This window comes from Ornithodoros turicata, chromosome 2 (genome assembly GCF_037126465.1).
Source record: "Ornithodoros turicata isolate Travis chromosome 2, ASM3712646v1, whole genome shotgun sequence".
Lineage (NCBI taxonomy): Eukaryota > Metazoa > Arthropoda > Arachnida > Ixodida > Argasidae > Ornithodoros > Ornithodoros turicata.
In genome coordinates this window covers 133096733-133113393 of record NC_088202.1, presented here as the reverse complement: position 1 = coordinate 133113393, position 16661 = coordinate 133096733, and the positions used below count along the sequence as shown (strand labels likewise).

Here is a 16661-nt window from a genome sequence, read left to right as displayed (position 1 = left end):
TATCGTACCATACCATACCAGCGCTTCGAGTTGTTGATGCATGGTGGGCCACTGTGCTCCGTGCGAGGCCCTTCATTGTAGGGGTACTAATGTGCCCAGAGTGCAACAAAGCGAGGACAGCGTCCCACAACCAAAAAGGGCTAACTACACGATTCACTCATGTGACACGAACCCCAATACCAATAGCTCATGCTGCGAACAAAGTACCGTTTAAAATAATCGGGTACGCTCTTGGGACAACCACTCGGAATACAATATTATCAGGACCCCCTAGCACCTTACCTTTGTTGGTTTCTCTCTCGATACCTTTCGAAGTTAACGGGAGGCCTTGCGTTGGTGCAAATTAAAGGATACGGTCATCCTTGTCCACATAATGCCCACTACCAAGAAAGGCCGTCTGCGTTGCAAAGGAGACTTCTCTTGTCATTGGTTATTTTGTAGCTGTGGGATATCTGGTGTCTACCGCCAGCGCAGTACTCTCGCGGCAGCAAAGATGGTGGACGCGGTCAAAGAGATGTATTTCTGTATGGTTATCGTTCCTGATTCCAAGAGAGGGCAGCGTACGACCTTGTGTGGTAATTTGGGTACATGATAATTGTCACAAAAAGGCATACGCCTCCGCCTTTTCGAATCAGAAGCGATCAGCCTATCATTCGTGGCTATATTGTTGGTGCACACCGTGTCATGCGGTGTATTGCTTTTAAAGTGACTGCTGTACAACCCTTCTTTTTTCTTTTTTTTTTTTTTTGTTTTTGTGACAGCGCATGGAGCGGTTCTGAAACCGTCGCCAAGTTCGGCAACACTTTTCGGCCCTAAAAAGGCACGTAATTCTGTAACATCTTTGGAACATCCCTGGAACTTTCAACACAGCTTCCACTGCATTGCTTGGTGAGTGCAGTCCCGTACTATATATTTCGTGCCGCATATTCGCGACTCCAGTGAACTATAGGTGGAGCCCCGAAATTCCAAGATGGCGGACGAGTGCAGGTCAGAGGAGGCACAGTAAGCCGGTTTCGCCGCCGCGCAAATAGTGTCGCCACTGGCATTTCCCGCCAAATTCCGGCTATTTACTTTCCATTGGCTCCGGTCTCCCACGTGACCCTTCTCGATCATGATTGGCTGAGGCTCATTTAACCGGTGGATTCGCCCGCGTTCGTTTCTCCGAGGCGCCGACCCGTCTGACCGTTGTGTAGCTCGCGTCTGCCTATGTGAGCAGGCGGTGATTTCGTTTCGTGGATTTCGAAGATCTTCGAGCCATGGATGAACGCCTGAATGAAAGGTAAGCAGACAAACGTATGATGCATGTCAGTGATCAGACGTTTAATACTGTCGCCTAACTGTGTGCACCTTGCCCCGTGTTACATCACTTTCTGCCGGTTAACAGTCATGATCTGGTTGATGATTCTGCGTGGCGTTGCTTCTTGCGTTTTGTTCCGCTGTTTGAATGTGTCTGATGCTTAATACACTGGTGTGCATGAAAAGGAAAACAGCGTGCATCGCGTACGCAGGGCTCCTCCAATTTTGGCATTAGTCGACATTAGACGCGTAACGCTGGCATGTCTTATAGAGCGTATTCAGCCAATTAACGTTGCCTGTGCTCCGGTTTACCATATCATTAACAGGTTCCCTTGTTTTTTGTTTTTTCATTCAGACACCGACAGCTGTTCGTGGCCCTGCGATCCGCGAGCATGTGGCCCCTGTCACCAGAAAATTCGACAGTTGTGCTGGGATGAAGCGGATGGCTTCTGCGACTCATCACGTGCTATAGATATGTATAATAATATCTACTTTCTCCAAACCGAATAGGTTCCCTTAAGGATTGTATAATATTATAGTCACGCTTTCTGTTGCTCGGCGCTATTTATTCTCTGTTTATTCTGCAGTATTCTGTAATAATCGTGTAGATTTACTTGCATTCAAATGTTGCTTCTTGTGTATATGTTTACCGTGTCAATAAATTTGTACATGTGAATTCCTTCGTCTTCTGGATTTTCATTTTCTGCTTCCCGATAATATTAGCAGATGACCTGGCGAAGCGCTCGGAACAGGGGGGGGGGGAGGAGATGAGTGAGAGGGTGTGGAGAGGGCACGCAGCGCACATGCGCAGTTCGATCAGCCAGCGCGCGCTCTTTGGCGCCGTTTTCCGGCTATTTTGTCGTGATTCGTTACGGATGATCACGTGGTCAAGGGGGGCGGTGGTTTTCGTGGCGAAACTGTGGAAGCTACAGCTGCACTCCACTGTGCAGGTCTCCCGAGCCAAGCGAGCGTACGGACTGCAGTGTCGACCGAAATATGTTAATCTGTTTCAGTTTTTCACATGCATAAATTGACGTGCTTCATGACAAAGGAGTTAATTTTGTCTTCTTGTTATCTCATACTGTGCCAGTTCAACTCAGAGAAGTAGGCAAAAAAGTTTCCGTCGTCGGAGTTTGTTCACAAAGGTGAGTCGAACGAACGAAGGAGGCATTTTAGAATCTAAAGGCCCGTTCCGACATACAGCGCTTTGCTCCAGAGCACTGGAAAACAGCGCTGTTTTTTTCTCCTCTCCCGGCTGCGACTCGACGGAAAACAGCGCTCGGCGAAGTTGAGCTTGGGTGAACTTTCCCATCGCTGTCTCCCAGCGATAGGCTCCCTGAACCAATGAGAACGCGGCGCTGCGTTCACGTGACGGGGCTGCCTTTTTTTTTTTTTTCGCTTCTTGTCGCCGTGACTGCACGTGATCGCCGATCACGTGGTATCACCAAGTACAGCGCTGGGACAAGCGCTGCAAGTGCGAACCCCACAGTGGAAATACAGCGCTGTTTTGCAGCGCTTTGCTCCAGAGCACTGGAAAACAGCGCTGTTTTTTTCTCCTCTCCCGGCTGCGACTCGACGCAAAACAGCGCTCGGCGAAGTTGAGCTTGGGTGAACTTTCCCATCGCTGTCTCCCAGCGATAGGCTCCCTGAACCAATGAGAACGCGGCGCTGCGTTCACGTGACGGGGCTGCCTTTTTTTTGTTTTTTCGCTTCTTGTCGCCGTGACTGCACGTGATCGCCGATCACGTGGTATCACCAAGTACAGCGCTGGGACAAGCGCTGCAAGTGCGAACCCCACAGTGGAAATACAGCGCTGTTTTGCAGTGCTGTTGTGCAGCGCTGTGGAGCAAAGCGCTGTATGTCGGAACGGGCCTTTAGATTCTAAAATGCCTCCTTCGTTCGTTCGACTCACCTTTGTAAACAAACTCCGACGACGGAAACTTTTTTGCTTACTTCTCTGAGTTCAAATGGCACAGTAGTGAGATAAGCAGAAGACAAAATTAATTCCTTTGTCATGAAGCGCGTCGATTTATGCATACGAAAAACTGAAACAGATTAACATATTTCGGTCGACACTGCAGTCCGTACGCTCGCTTGGCTCGGGAGACCTGCACTCGTCCGCCATCTTGGGATTTCGGGGAGCCACCTATAGTTCACTGGAGTCGCGTATACGCGGCACGAAATATATAGCACGGGACTGCACTCACCAAACAATGCAGTGGAAGCTGTGTTGAAAGTTCCAGGGATGTTCCAAAGATGTTACAGAATTACGTGCCTTTTTAGGGCCGAAAAGTGTTGCCGAACTTGGCGACGGTTTCAGAACCGCTCCATGCGCTGTCACAAAAAAGAAAAAAAAGAAAAAAAGAAGGGTTGTACAGCAGTCACTTTAAAAGCAATACACCGCATGACACGGTGTGCACCAACAATATAGCCACGAATGATAGGCTGATCGCTTCTGATTCGAAAAGGCGGAGGAGTATGCCTTTTTGTGACAATTATCATGTACCCAAATTACCACACAAGGTCGTACGCTGCCCTCTCTTGGAATCAGGAACGATAACCATACAGAAATACATCTCTTTGACCGCGTCCACCATCTTTGCTGCCGCGAGAGTACGGGGCTGGCGGACGGCGGTAGACACGAGATATCCCACAGCTACAAAATAACCAATGACAAGGGAAGTCTCCTTTGCAGCGCAGGCGGCCTTTCCCGGTAGTGGGCATTATGTGCGTACCTTTTACTTTGCACCAACGCAAGGCCTCCCGTTAACTTCGAAAGGTATTGAGAGAGAAACCAAGAAAGGTAAGGTGGCTAGGGGGTCCTGATAATATTGTATTCCGAGTGGTTGTCCAAAGAGCGTACCCGATTATTTTAAACGGTACTTTGAGCTAGCGGTATTGGGGTTCGTGTCACATGAGTGAATCGTGTAGTTACCCCTTTTTGGTTGTGGGACGCTGTCCACGCTTTGTTGCACTCTGGGCACGTTAGTACCCCTACAATGAAGGGCCTCGCACGGAGCACAGTGGCCCACCATGCATCAACAACTCGAAGCGCTGGTATGGTATGGTATGGTATATGGCATGGAAGTGTGAATGTATGTCAGATTATATGTTCAACGTTGACGTCCGCCCCTTTATACCCGAGGCCATGGTGTTCCAAACCATGAGAACGAGCTCATATGAGTTCCCATGTGTTCATATGAATTTTTGCTGAAAAAGACGAGAAGTCGTTTCTGTGATTAATCAACACTTATTCCGAGTGGTTGGAGGTTAAGCTTATGACATCCACCACCGCGTATAATACGGTGAAGGTTGTTAGCTCCTTATTTGCTTCCTTCTGGATACTACATGTCGTCGTGTCGAATAATGGCCCCGAGGAATTTCAGACATTTCTACAGCGTAACGGAGTAAACGCGTTGTCAGTTCACGGTATAATGCGCAATCTAACGGGGCCGATGAGCTGCCTGCGATGGACGTTGAATTGCATCTTTAATTTGGAAATCCAGTATAATGTACGAAAACTCGCTTTGGTGTTCGAAAAATTCTTATAATCACGCTGTAATGAAAAGTCGACTTCAAATGTCAATAAGTCTATCCGTATCAAAAGTGGATGTGCTGTGCCTCAGGGGACATTTCTTTTGAAACGTTATTTTTCAAGACCCGGCCCCGGAGCAACTAATAACAAAAAACAGTGCCCATTTTTATAGTCAGTGCAGTTCAAAAATTCGTATGCTTACAATGGCAGCAACATATAAACATAGGAAACAGGGTCCTTTAACCGAAAAATTTGCGGCCACTGTGCACAGAAAACAAACAAGGCTTATAAAACACAGCCGCAGGGGTGCCTGCTGGAAAGCGTGCATTGCCATACCGATCAGGTCGGAAAAAATCATGGTAGTCGATCCATCAATGGATCCGACGGGACTGTTTTAGCATTAAAACTTGAAAACCTTTTATAGGATCTCCTCTTGACAGCTGTGCACAACCCTACAACGACCCGTCACAACCCTTCACAACGCTAACGCAAGACCGCATTCGCAGCCAAACGAGCCTTTCGTGCTTCCTCGATTGAGCTTGGCGGCTTCGTTTCGCAGCCTCGGCCGTCTTTCGCCGCCGCTCCTCCGCTAATCTTCCTTAACCATCCAGACACGTCTGAACATGTCGACCACCATAGCTGCACTGCGGACGCGCGGCCTCGCCCCTCACGCGCCCTCTTCTTCCCCCCTTCCCCCTCCACACACCGCGCATGCACGGAGCGCCGTGGGTACAGACATACCACGCCGCGATTCTTTCGTAGCGGATACTCTAACGCTAACGCACGAGACTGGGAACACAGAGTAGGACACACGTACTGTCTCAAGCACAGCAGGTCCTTCTGTTGCTTTTGTCACCCCCTTTCCTACTTTCCAAAAAAGGGCGCTCTTTCAAGGGCTTCCGATTCAACAGGTTGAAGGGAACCTGACAGGGAAGGGAATATAGGATAGGGTGTTGGATTTACGCTGCTCAGTGGCGGAGGGATGCTTTTGAACCATTTGAACCATCATTGCATTGAACCCGCGATATCGTGCCACAGGGCAAAATATGTCCGTGAAGGACCGCGTTACATACGCTCATATTTCGTAATAAATCGGGAGAATGGACAATCGGATGTGGATGACCCTGATATTAAAAGGCTCTAGAAGGTTTTTGCTTTTCGGCTTCAAGGAAGTTTCTGCATAAGCACTTTAGTTTTTTTTTTGTTTTTTTTGTTTTACTAAAGCGTTTCTAAGCGTGATTATCCAATTTCGTGTTTATTCATGCTGAATTTGGGCGTAATCAGGGTGTAATCGTTTCAAACCTCTGCAGTTACGCCATTTGTGGAAACTCCCCTTTCCAGCACATATAGAACCATCCGGTGTAAAAATGGTGCTTGCAGTTAGACACATAGTCCAATTCAGATGGTGGCTGCCCTTTGTTTTCTTCAGTAATGTAACAACAGGATGGGGATTAAGGCACACATTTGCATGGTTGCAAGAAGTTTGTTTACAGCTCACTGTTTCGTGCATTACCTCATTTTCAAAACATACAAACTTCCATTCGGTGTCATGAAAAGTTGATAACTGTACGTAAAAACACAAAACAAGAATCGAGATGCTTAAATCAGTGCCTGGCATGGATTTATAAGATACGTGTCGCCTTTCTTGCGCACTTTTGAGTAAGCCTAAGAGCTCCACAGAGAGAGATATTTACCCTGTTTTACCATTTCGTTGCATCCTTTTATAGATGGTTGTCTTCGTCTCAATCAGCTCCAGAAAGAGACATTTCTTTGCTCTTTTGTTTATTGACCATAGTTATTCTAGTAAGTGTTGTGTCAACCGCAGCGACAGAGTTCGCCTTCCAATGTACCAAGAGCGGAGCGCTGTCCCATAATGTCCTTTAACAGTTCAATTACTTTTGTTTAAGCCGAGAATCACATTGGCTTGGACGCTTGAAGTCCTCACACTAAATCTAATGCCCACCAGCGGCATGGCCGAGTGGGCTAAGGCGTCCACTCGTTGGCGGTAACCAAGGTCGTGCTGTAGACTGGGAGGTGGTGGGTTCGAATCCACGTATGTTCGAATGTTATGACATCCACCACCGCTTATAATACGGTGAAGGTTGTTAGCTCCTTATTTGCTTCCTTCTGGATACTACATGTCGTCGTGTCGAATAATGGCCCCGAGGAATTTCAGACGTCATAGCACGTCCTACCACCGGCTGTGCTGTCTGAGGTTTTCCCTGGGTTTTCCGAAGACTTTCCAGACGAATGTCGGCACAGTTCCCCTTGAAGTCGGCCCAGGACGCATACTAATCCCCCTGTCCCCCACTCCTTCCTGCTGTCCTCTCTCCTTCTGTCCACGTCTGTACGCCGCTCATAGCCACAGTTGCTTCGCGGCGCTAACACGCAATCAAAAAAAAAATCTAATGCCCGTCGTGCACCTCTCCAAAGAAGCGGGGATACGTGGGATGAGGTGTACAAACGTTACACAAAAGCGAACACCGTTAGACAGTGGGTACATAACCGCTCCGGAACGAGGAAGCTGCGGATTTGTGAGGTACACAGCAGGTACAGCACGGTCTACCGCATGAAGACGACTTGTACCTCATACCTTCGAGCATGCCTTGAAGCAAGGATTTTTCCAGTACCCCCTATACCTAGGGAGTGACTTTTTCGGGTTAAATGCCTTTCTCAGATTCGGGGGGGGGGGGGGGGGTAAAAATCAGGCGATAATTGTGCCTTTGTTATACATATATATAATTATATATATTATATGTATTTATTATATATGTATTATTATTATATACAATTATATATATAAATATATATAATTGTGCCGGATGTTATCGGGTGTTTATGTTTCTCCTCTTGTCTATTGAGTCCTTTCCTAATCTCACTTTTTTTTTTTTGCGGGATCGTGATCTTCCAGCGGTAATCCTCGAAAGCAGAGACAGTGTTGACCCACATGGGTGTATTGCTGGGAACGTAAGTGACCCATTCTTAAATGCGTTACACGTGGCGACCTTTGTTCGTCTTCAGTGGAAACGTCACTTGAGGATTTCATAGTGACTGGAGATCGGGAAGAAATCGGGTTTAACCCGAATTGGTCGTGGGTCAGTTCGGGGGGACTAACCGGGCAGAATTGGGTTTAACCCGAAAAAGTCACTCCCTACCTATACCCCACTAAGACACGTAGAGCTGTCGAAAGGCGAGTTTGCGCCTATAGGGCATGGCAAACGTGAAGCGTCCAGCCCTTTTCGCCATTTTCCATCAGGGTTTCTCTAAGGAAACAAAATGATAACAATAATACTAACATATGCTTACTTGCAGTGCCGAGATCGTAAATTCAAATTATCTTGATTCGCGCTTTATACTCTCCAATCAACCTGACAGGGCCTGCCGTTCGGCGCCTTTTCTGGCGAGGGCGCCCGTGGCGGCTGCACCTCTCGCACCTCCGTCACTACGGCTCTGGTTCCACATACTTTACTCATGTTTGCGCTTGTGTCCTGTACTTGATGCCCCTGACTTCTTACACTTTATACGAAATAGAGATTCCGAGGTAACAAATTCAAGAGAAATGGGATGCTTGTTCAGATTAGCCAGAAGGCTCGTCTTAGCCGTCACAAGGAATGCTCGAGGTCACACTTTGAGCTAATCCAGGTGTCGCCTAATCGAAACATTTTTCTTGCTCAAGTGTGTCATCCAGTGTCGTTCATTCTCATTCATTTTATTCTTTAATCGTGTTCCACTCTCCGCCTGTACTGGTACGACCAATACAACATGTCCGAAGTAATAATAGGAAGCAATCCGCAGTGGGCACATGGACCTGCAGGAGGACCCTTCCCAAATTGAAATGCTTTTGAGCACGTCGTTGACTCATTTTTCTCTTTCCAGACAGGGATGAGACCGTGGCCTATCATTTCACGATAGATTAGCGACTGATTAGGCTGTCGGAAAGAGCACGATCATTATTTCATATTTTGGTTTCCTCACTGACCATCCTCTCCCATTTAGGAGCCAATGAAATCTTCTTTACCTCCTGAAGATAAAACCTGTCCTGGAGCTTTAAAGCTGCTATCATCTCTACGAAGCTAGCCACGTCGTGCTAGCCACGTCAATGGCAAATTTGACTTATGTGGCTATGACACCTTTTGTATAGAGGAATCTGATACATCCATATCTTCACCACATATAGCACGCTGCTCCCAAATCATCCCCAAATGACAGCGTCCTCGCTCCTGATTTGTTGATGTCGAGAAGCGGAGCCTATCATATACCGATTATGTACGGCGTTATGGTTACAAAACAGGCTTCGCCTCCCGTTTTCAACAAATCAGTAACGAGGACGCTGTCATTCGGGTTGATGGTTGACCAGGAGCGTGTTACGTGGTGAAGTTTATTTTTAAGAGTGCAAAGTACAATTCTTCAAATGACGTAAGAATGGATAGAGGTAACTTGATGGCGGGAAGTCTACTAGCTCCTTTCGGAAAGGAAAAAAGTGCGCTTTTGACCGCTGAACCCGTTAAGGAGAATTATTGAACAATAAATTTTGAATAGAACAACGAAGCGTAGAAGGACAATATTACACCTATTAAGAGAGTCTCCTTCGCCTCGGTAATGCGCTTTGTGCTGTGCATTGTGAACTGGTGAGTTCTTTTGTGTTTTTTTTTTTTTCGATAAAGAACACACAGCTCAGTCCAGCATAGCCTAGAGCGCTATTTGTCATTACATTTCTGACGTTTCATGAGGCCGGGGTGAACGTTGGTGAATGGCAAAGGTGAGGTGTCGGCTAGTTGAGACACCACGCAGGTAGTCCGTACTGACTTCTCCTTCACTCGCGCTGATAAGATCAGCATGCATTGGATAAGATAAGGATAGATAAGATGCTATAGGTTTGCCGCTACGGCGTCTGTCTTGGACGACGTCCCTGAGTAATAGTCCTGAGGCTTCCGTCGTCATCAAGAGTGCTTTCGTTAGCATTTTTTTCGTGCCACAACAGCACAGTGTCTGCCATCTTGCTTTCAAACTTTTCGGGTGACGGAGGCGTACACGAAGATACGATATACGATACATCCCGAGGCGTAGGAAATGGCTACGGAATGTCTCCAACGTATTTTCGCGGAAAATATTCTGCTCAGTTAAGCGCACTAGCTGATATCGGTCGTCGGACGTGATTTCATTATTTTACATGTGATGATGTAAGTCTACAGTCACTAGAGTAGAATATTAAATGCTTATGCGAGTAACTTGGTACTTTGCAAATACTTTGAACTGTCAGTATTCAGTAATCTAACATAAAATAAATTTTAAATTATCTTCTACTCATTTTTCGAGTTACTTTGAAGATTATTCTCTGTGCGTGACATGGAGGTTAATTGATTAATAATTCGGGGCTTTACGTAGCGAGGCAACTGTGATTACGAGCGACGCCAGAGTCGTCGGGTCTGTGGATTAATGTTGTCCACCTGAGGGTTCTCTAACGTGCGCAGAAATCTCGACGCACGGCACACCCCGTTTAACGTCCCTCGCGGAAGACGGCGTGTCTGAGCAACTTCTACCCCCGTGACACGGAGGTCAACCGAGATACGATCTCCGTGAAACATATGCGACTCATGAGTCGGTGGGAATGATTCGTAAAGCTCTTGTCCGCAGTTTTAGTTTGCAGACGAAAAGTGATCGAGAACGACATACCGATGCGGAAAATCAAGCGGGACGCCATCTGTCCGCGCAAACGTTAAAGCAGCATTAAAGTGGTATCCAACATGGCCAAAAACTGCTGTCATCTTGTAAAGCAGTACGTGGCGCAATTAATTTGCAAAATCGCAAACCCACTCCCTCAAATCACACACTGCAGTGTGACGTTTGTGGCAGAGAGTCCCCATCATCCGTTGGTAGGAAAAACCGTCTGCTACGAACATTGCGAGCTGCTTCTTGTTGACTTGTATTCTTTATATGGTTTATATCACGTTCTCTAAAAAAACAAAGCACATATGCAGCACGACAAAATAACGTTGCAATCACAAGAGTAATATATCCGTGGCTTCTGTGCAATCTCAGAACTCACAGTAGCAGAAAGCAAGCGATGACGGCGGTATTGTGGCGCCACCTGTTAGCCACTGAACCGACTAACTGTGTGGTGAAAACGGTCAGAGAGGCAGCACACTGTCGGGAAGCACTGGGGTATCGCTGTACAACACAGTTAATTTCGGGCTGCACCACTCGTTCTTCCCGTGGTGTCAGGGATCGCAAAAAATCGTGGTCGTGTAGTTAACAGCTTTCAAACCCTGCGTTTCGGACATCACGGAGCCGGAGAACGCAATGCGTCTCCGAAGCGGTAGCAGACTCTCCGACCCACTGACCTCTATAGTATAGGCTGCATCGCGCATAGGGTGCTCCACAGCGTGGTCACCGGCCGCCATATTGGTAGGCCCAACGTATTCTGTCGTCTGCATTTAGTTCAAGCGGGGCTGCCCGTATTTTTCAAAATTTACTTTAAACTAAAGGGCATGTCATGCCAGTTTGTTGCAGCTTTGAGTACACTTCACACGGACAGAGAAAGAGGGATAATTTTTCACAGGTAAGCTCTTTATTTTGAGGAAAGATCTGTTTATTTCATCTGCATCTGTGATGCATCTCACAACTCGGACTTGTTTGCATTGCTACCTCGCCGGTGCCATTACGTACTAAGAAAGTATGTGTGGCTGCTCCTATAAATCTCAAGGCCATGTATTTTCTATGAACAATGCGCTTGTGCTAGCAGGTTCCCCTCACAGTCGCTCAGCAGTGCCGAAGAAGCGGATGCAGAACCTGCGCCAATATGCCAATTTGTTCCACTGTTCTTTTAATTTGTGAGGTACGGTGGAAGTAAATAAACTGCTGTGTTAACCTCGTATGTTCAGTCGCTCCTACAGCGTGTGTGATAAGTCATGCATGTGCATGCTCTTCGTGCACAGCGCTTCGAATTTCTGTAATGAAATACGCTGACAGCTGAACAATAACAATACGTTATTGTTCGTGACAATAACGTTATTTTAAGATGAGGAATGGGGAGTTTCATCGCCAGGGTCTATACTCCGCCCCATTGCTGGTGGTGATGTGGTGAATAAAATAATGAGCCCCTTCAGAATAAGGATCGAGGTCTTATTGCAGAACACACACAGAGACACTCGTAGAACATAATACGATAATGGAAAAAGTCAAACGAGAACCGTACAATACCAAACCACATAATAATGAAAGAGAACCGCGGAACACCGCACGAAAACCGAACTACAAACGAAAACAAACAAAAAATATAAAAACGGAAGTACCTTACAATAACAAACAGTGTGAAACCTTTCTGAGCAAAAATAATTAATTTTATAGGTTGACATTCCACAAATTCACCTTCATGCGTATGCGCCCTGTGCACGACAGTTACGACCCCCTATTTGGAATACAGGCAGCGGAGAAGAAAAAGAAGGCAATTACCATTAAAAACTACAGGAACACGGCTGAAGCACGTTTGGAATACATCAGCACACTGATTGCTAAGAAAGATGCGTGCTAATCAGCAATGAGGAGCGTTTAAAGCGCAATAAATACTCCAAATCAAATCGCTTCCCATTGTTTCCTATGCGAGCAGCCGGCGCCAGTGGGCCCTCCAACATGGCGGCCGGTTGCCGCACCTCTCTCCCGCTCGCGCCGCTCTCCTATGCGCGATCCAGCCTTTATACATAGAGATCAGTGCTCCGACCTGCCAGGTGTTGCTCACCTCGATCATGTGATCCCAGGTCCAATCAGGAGCGTCCCTACCACACGCGTCACATAGTGACGCGCGTGGCGGCGCTCATCACGTGCCTGTCGTCAAGGCGAAGGAGGGTGTTTCGCGCACGGGAGGTTCAGGGGCCTATAGTAGGCGTCCCAATTTCGCTACGGTTGCACTAATTGTGGGAAAACTGTTTTCGGCCGCCTAACGTTCCATACTGCCAAAAACAGAAACAAAGTTGGGTGCCTCTGGGTGCTGCTTTAACTTCATTTACACGTATCATAAGTTAGGTTCCAGTTACAGTACGCGCATCGAACGTTTGTTACAAGCATTTGTCTCAATGCTTGGGGAAGATGTAACGTCACTCAATGTTTCTCCGAGCATTTCTGCGCCGGCGACAGTTTTTAGTCAAAAATCGCCTGCATATCATTAGTTAGGCTTAGGCGTCCACACAGGGAAAGTCCACACTCTGTCAAGTGCACTTCGCCTCGTCAAGAGCCCGGTGTCGTATATCCGCTACTTGTTGTTCCGCTATTCGTGGTTGTCGCTCAACCATGATTACGGGAAGTTCGCAGTGCACGCCGCGAGCGAACGATATTGTTTCTCTGGTTGTCAGTCATATTGTTTGTAAGCGCACATTCTGCGCATGCTCCTGCTGAGTGGGAGCACGGAAGACGTCCGATAAATTAGGAATGAGTGGTATTCCGATTTTTCGTAGACGACAGAGACCTCCGACTCAGCTTACGCATGCGCACTTTGCAGAAAACTGATTCGGAAAAGTTATCGGAGGAGCAGACGCGGCCAACTAAAACTAATTATCCTTCGTCTGGGCAGTGCGCTTTGTAGTGCACATACGTGTTATATGCATACATGCTTCTGCATGAGAAGGTATTTCTATTGAGCCCAACGAATAGTGTTCCCACCCCTAACAGCTGCGAAAAAGGGAAACGACTCATGATTCGGGAAGCATTTCGATCACTCTCCATTTCTATGGTTTAGCTGGTGGCGCTGAAAATTTTCCGACAATCGATGGACTATTTCCGTTCGTGGGCACTAAGAAATAAATAAATAAATAAATAAAATAAATAAATAAAGCACACACGACTCAGTCGAGCACGACATAGAGCGCTATCGTCTTTACATTTTTGACGTTTCATGCGACTGGGCTGAACGTTCGTGATTGGCAACGTTGAAGCGTCGGTATAGATACTTCGTAAGGCGGCACGTTGTGACTTCGGCCCAGGGTTGCCAGATTGGGCTACTTCTAGCCAAATTGGGCTACTTTCGCTTTCGTTTGGCGTCTTAAAAACAGAGTTGACTAGTTGGCTATTTTTTTGCAAATCTTCTGAGTTCCTCCTGAGCAATCCCTCATCACGCAAGTAAACGATATTTGCGGGGATTTTAAGCACACTTTCTCAGGAGTCCCCAACATACTTCATCTCTTTCTGCTGCCCGAAAAGAAGAAAAAAAAAGAAAGAAGAAGAACTGCGTCCATACCACACCAGGTCTAGTTCAACACCGGTACGTCCAAGACCTCCCGCGAAGTTCAGCAGTGATGACTCATACGATGCTATAGAGGATCTCTCTGTTTTTATAGTAACTCAATTGAAGGCTTCGTGGCTGGAGCCGCCCTCTTGTATATGTCATTATCTCTGTACTAAACTCTACCTCAAGTTATCTCCATATAACAAACAACACCACGTCATATCTACTGGATGCAATTCCATATCTAGCGCACATTCTCCGTCTAGAGTTCGGGAGATGAGTTGCGTACAACCGTTGGGGCTTGATGAGTACTAGGAAAGTGGCTACAAATGAGCAGCACTTGGAAACATTTGAGGCAGTTGGTCAGCCAAGCCATAGCCTCGAGAGGCAAGGTGAAAAACCAAAGGTAAACGTCGTGGACCGTTGGCTGCCTTTTTGCTACAAAAAAATATGCCTGGTTGGCTACATTTTAGCTACCTGAGCTAAAAAATTTGCTGCATGCAGCTTTTGCTATCTGGCAACCCTGGCTCACTTCGTCTTCACTCGCGCTGATAAGGTGTTGCAATGTTGTGTTTGCCGCTATGGCGCCTGTCTTGGACGACGTCCCTGTGCAGAAACAGACTGTCGTCGCAGGAAAAGCCCTTTCTCTAATATGTTTTCCTCCCACAAGAGGGCCACTGCCGCTGCTCTGTGTGCCCAGACTCGGACATTTGCATTATGGAGTTCACCCCACGAGTTGGCTTCCATCAACGCCATTTTCTCTAGTGAATCTGTGTTGTACAGACGTCAGGACATTTAACCTTATCATGCGACCGCCTGGCCCGCAGCGACGTCAGTGCCGTCAGGCGCTGACACTTGGTGCGAGATATTGCGGACACGCTCAGTGTGTCAACCCAGCTTCACTGCTTGGCGGCGTTTGCGTGTCTGTGGGCAACACGGTCGTGCGTTACGGTTAAGCAGTGACCGGGTGCTAAAGTGGTACTTTAAGTACATTTTTGAGCACTTGCACAGTACTTTAGGTATATTTCTGAGTTACACATTTCAAATCGTGTACTTTGTGCACTACTGAAAGTCCTTTTCCCTGGTACTTTGCCATTACCATTACGCAAGATTATGTACCATTTTACCATTACCATTTTGTTTACCATTATGTACTGAAGTACACAAACTTGGACTCCAGACAAAAAAATCACAAACCGACATAAAAAATACACCCTACACTCTAAATCGTTTTACACCTTAAAGGGTATAAATCAAAATGTTCATGGCGCACACCTTTTCGGGTGTATTTTACCACCCTCGTGGCAATTGGGGCGTAAAGGTTGTAACGCCGAATAAAACTGCTGGGTTCGTGGCAATATGCTGGCAACCGTGTATTCACAATTACCAGCATATTGCATATAATCACATTGAGGTCCATATATGTATGTATATCAAGGTGATTAAATATGTGTGTAAGCATGCACAGCCGACATACAGAAAATCATGTATGGCGTGGCAGCTGTGCATGGCAATGAAGCATGGCAGCTGTATGTAGCTTTTCGTGAAATTGTAGACCACCTCATGAGCGGACACCTCCCCCATATGCATGTTCATTATTTAGAACGTTGCATTTATTCGTTTCTTCAAGGCTTTGCAGTGTTGTACCCATAAATATGTAACCCCTGTAAAATGCATTACATTGTTCATTATCCACGACTCATCAGGATGCTTGCTCCTCTCCTAGCTGTATTGTGTATGCGTTTCGAAGGGAAACACCAGCATTTTAAGATGATGCTAGAAAAACGCGACATTTTACGAACATAACCCTTTCATTAGCAAGAAGACATCAATTTTATCAAATGTATATGTGGTCGCAGCCCTTCATCTGAAATGCCACATCTACTGATGGTTCCAAGGAGATACTACTTCAACATGCCCCAGAAGCAACTCAGAGTTATATTCATGACTGTGATATTCACGCACAATCTATTGTCTATGTAAAAAGTGCAGATGATAACGATAACACATTTGCTGTTGGCTGTGTTGCCAAAGAATCTTCCGAGGAGGACTTACCCGTGTTCGTTGAGATTACAGGCATACATGTTATTAACTCTGATACCATTTTTCTTATACAAACATTAACTACAGTCGAGTATATGATGAGCACTATCATGTATTTGTTCTGTCTTGCAATGAGAAGCAACGTGTTTTAAGAAATTTAGGCACTATCTCAACAGATCTTCTAAATCTGTAGATGGTAGACGTGTTGTCAATCCACGCCATGCACTTTTGTGACGTAGCTTCCCGTTCCCGGTTGTTGTATACATTTACTTTTGTTCATGTGAACGAAAATAAACATACTCCCTTCCTACACCCAGGCGACACACTTATCATCATATTTCACCTGCGGGTGTAGTACACCATTGTTACACCCTCAGGAACTTCCAAAACAAAGTTGTAGGGTGTGAAAGGGGTGGTGATCTTTGTTAATACACCTATTTTACACCTTTAAAGGTGTGAAACGATTTAGAGTGTAGTAACAGCGCTAAACTGACAACAAGATCACCACACAGCTCTACAACACAGACAGCGCGATCTGTGTGTTTCGTTTCGTTGTTGTCAGCCTCGCGTTTT

General features: G+C 46.4%; 1 long non-coding RNA gene across 1 annotated transcript in view; it reads left to right on the top strand.

The window, feature by feature from the left end:
* Positions 1 to 766: 766 nt before the first annotated feature.
* LOC135384069 (uncharacterized) overlaps positions 767 to 16661 on the top strand; it is a 55099-nt gene continuing 39204 nt past the window's right edge. The window contains exon 1 of the long non-coding RNA XR_010420228.1: positions 767 to 888. This is a non-coding gene — a long non-coding RNA (uncharacterized LOC135384069). The remainder of the gene's footprint in view (positions 889 to 16661) is intronic.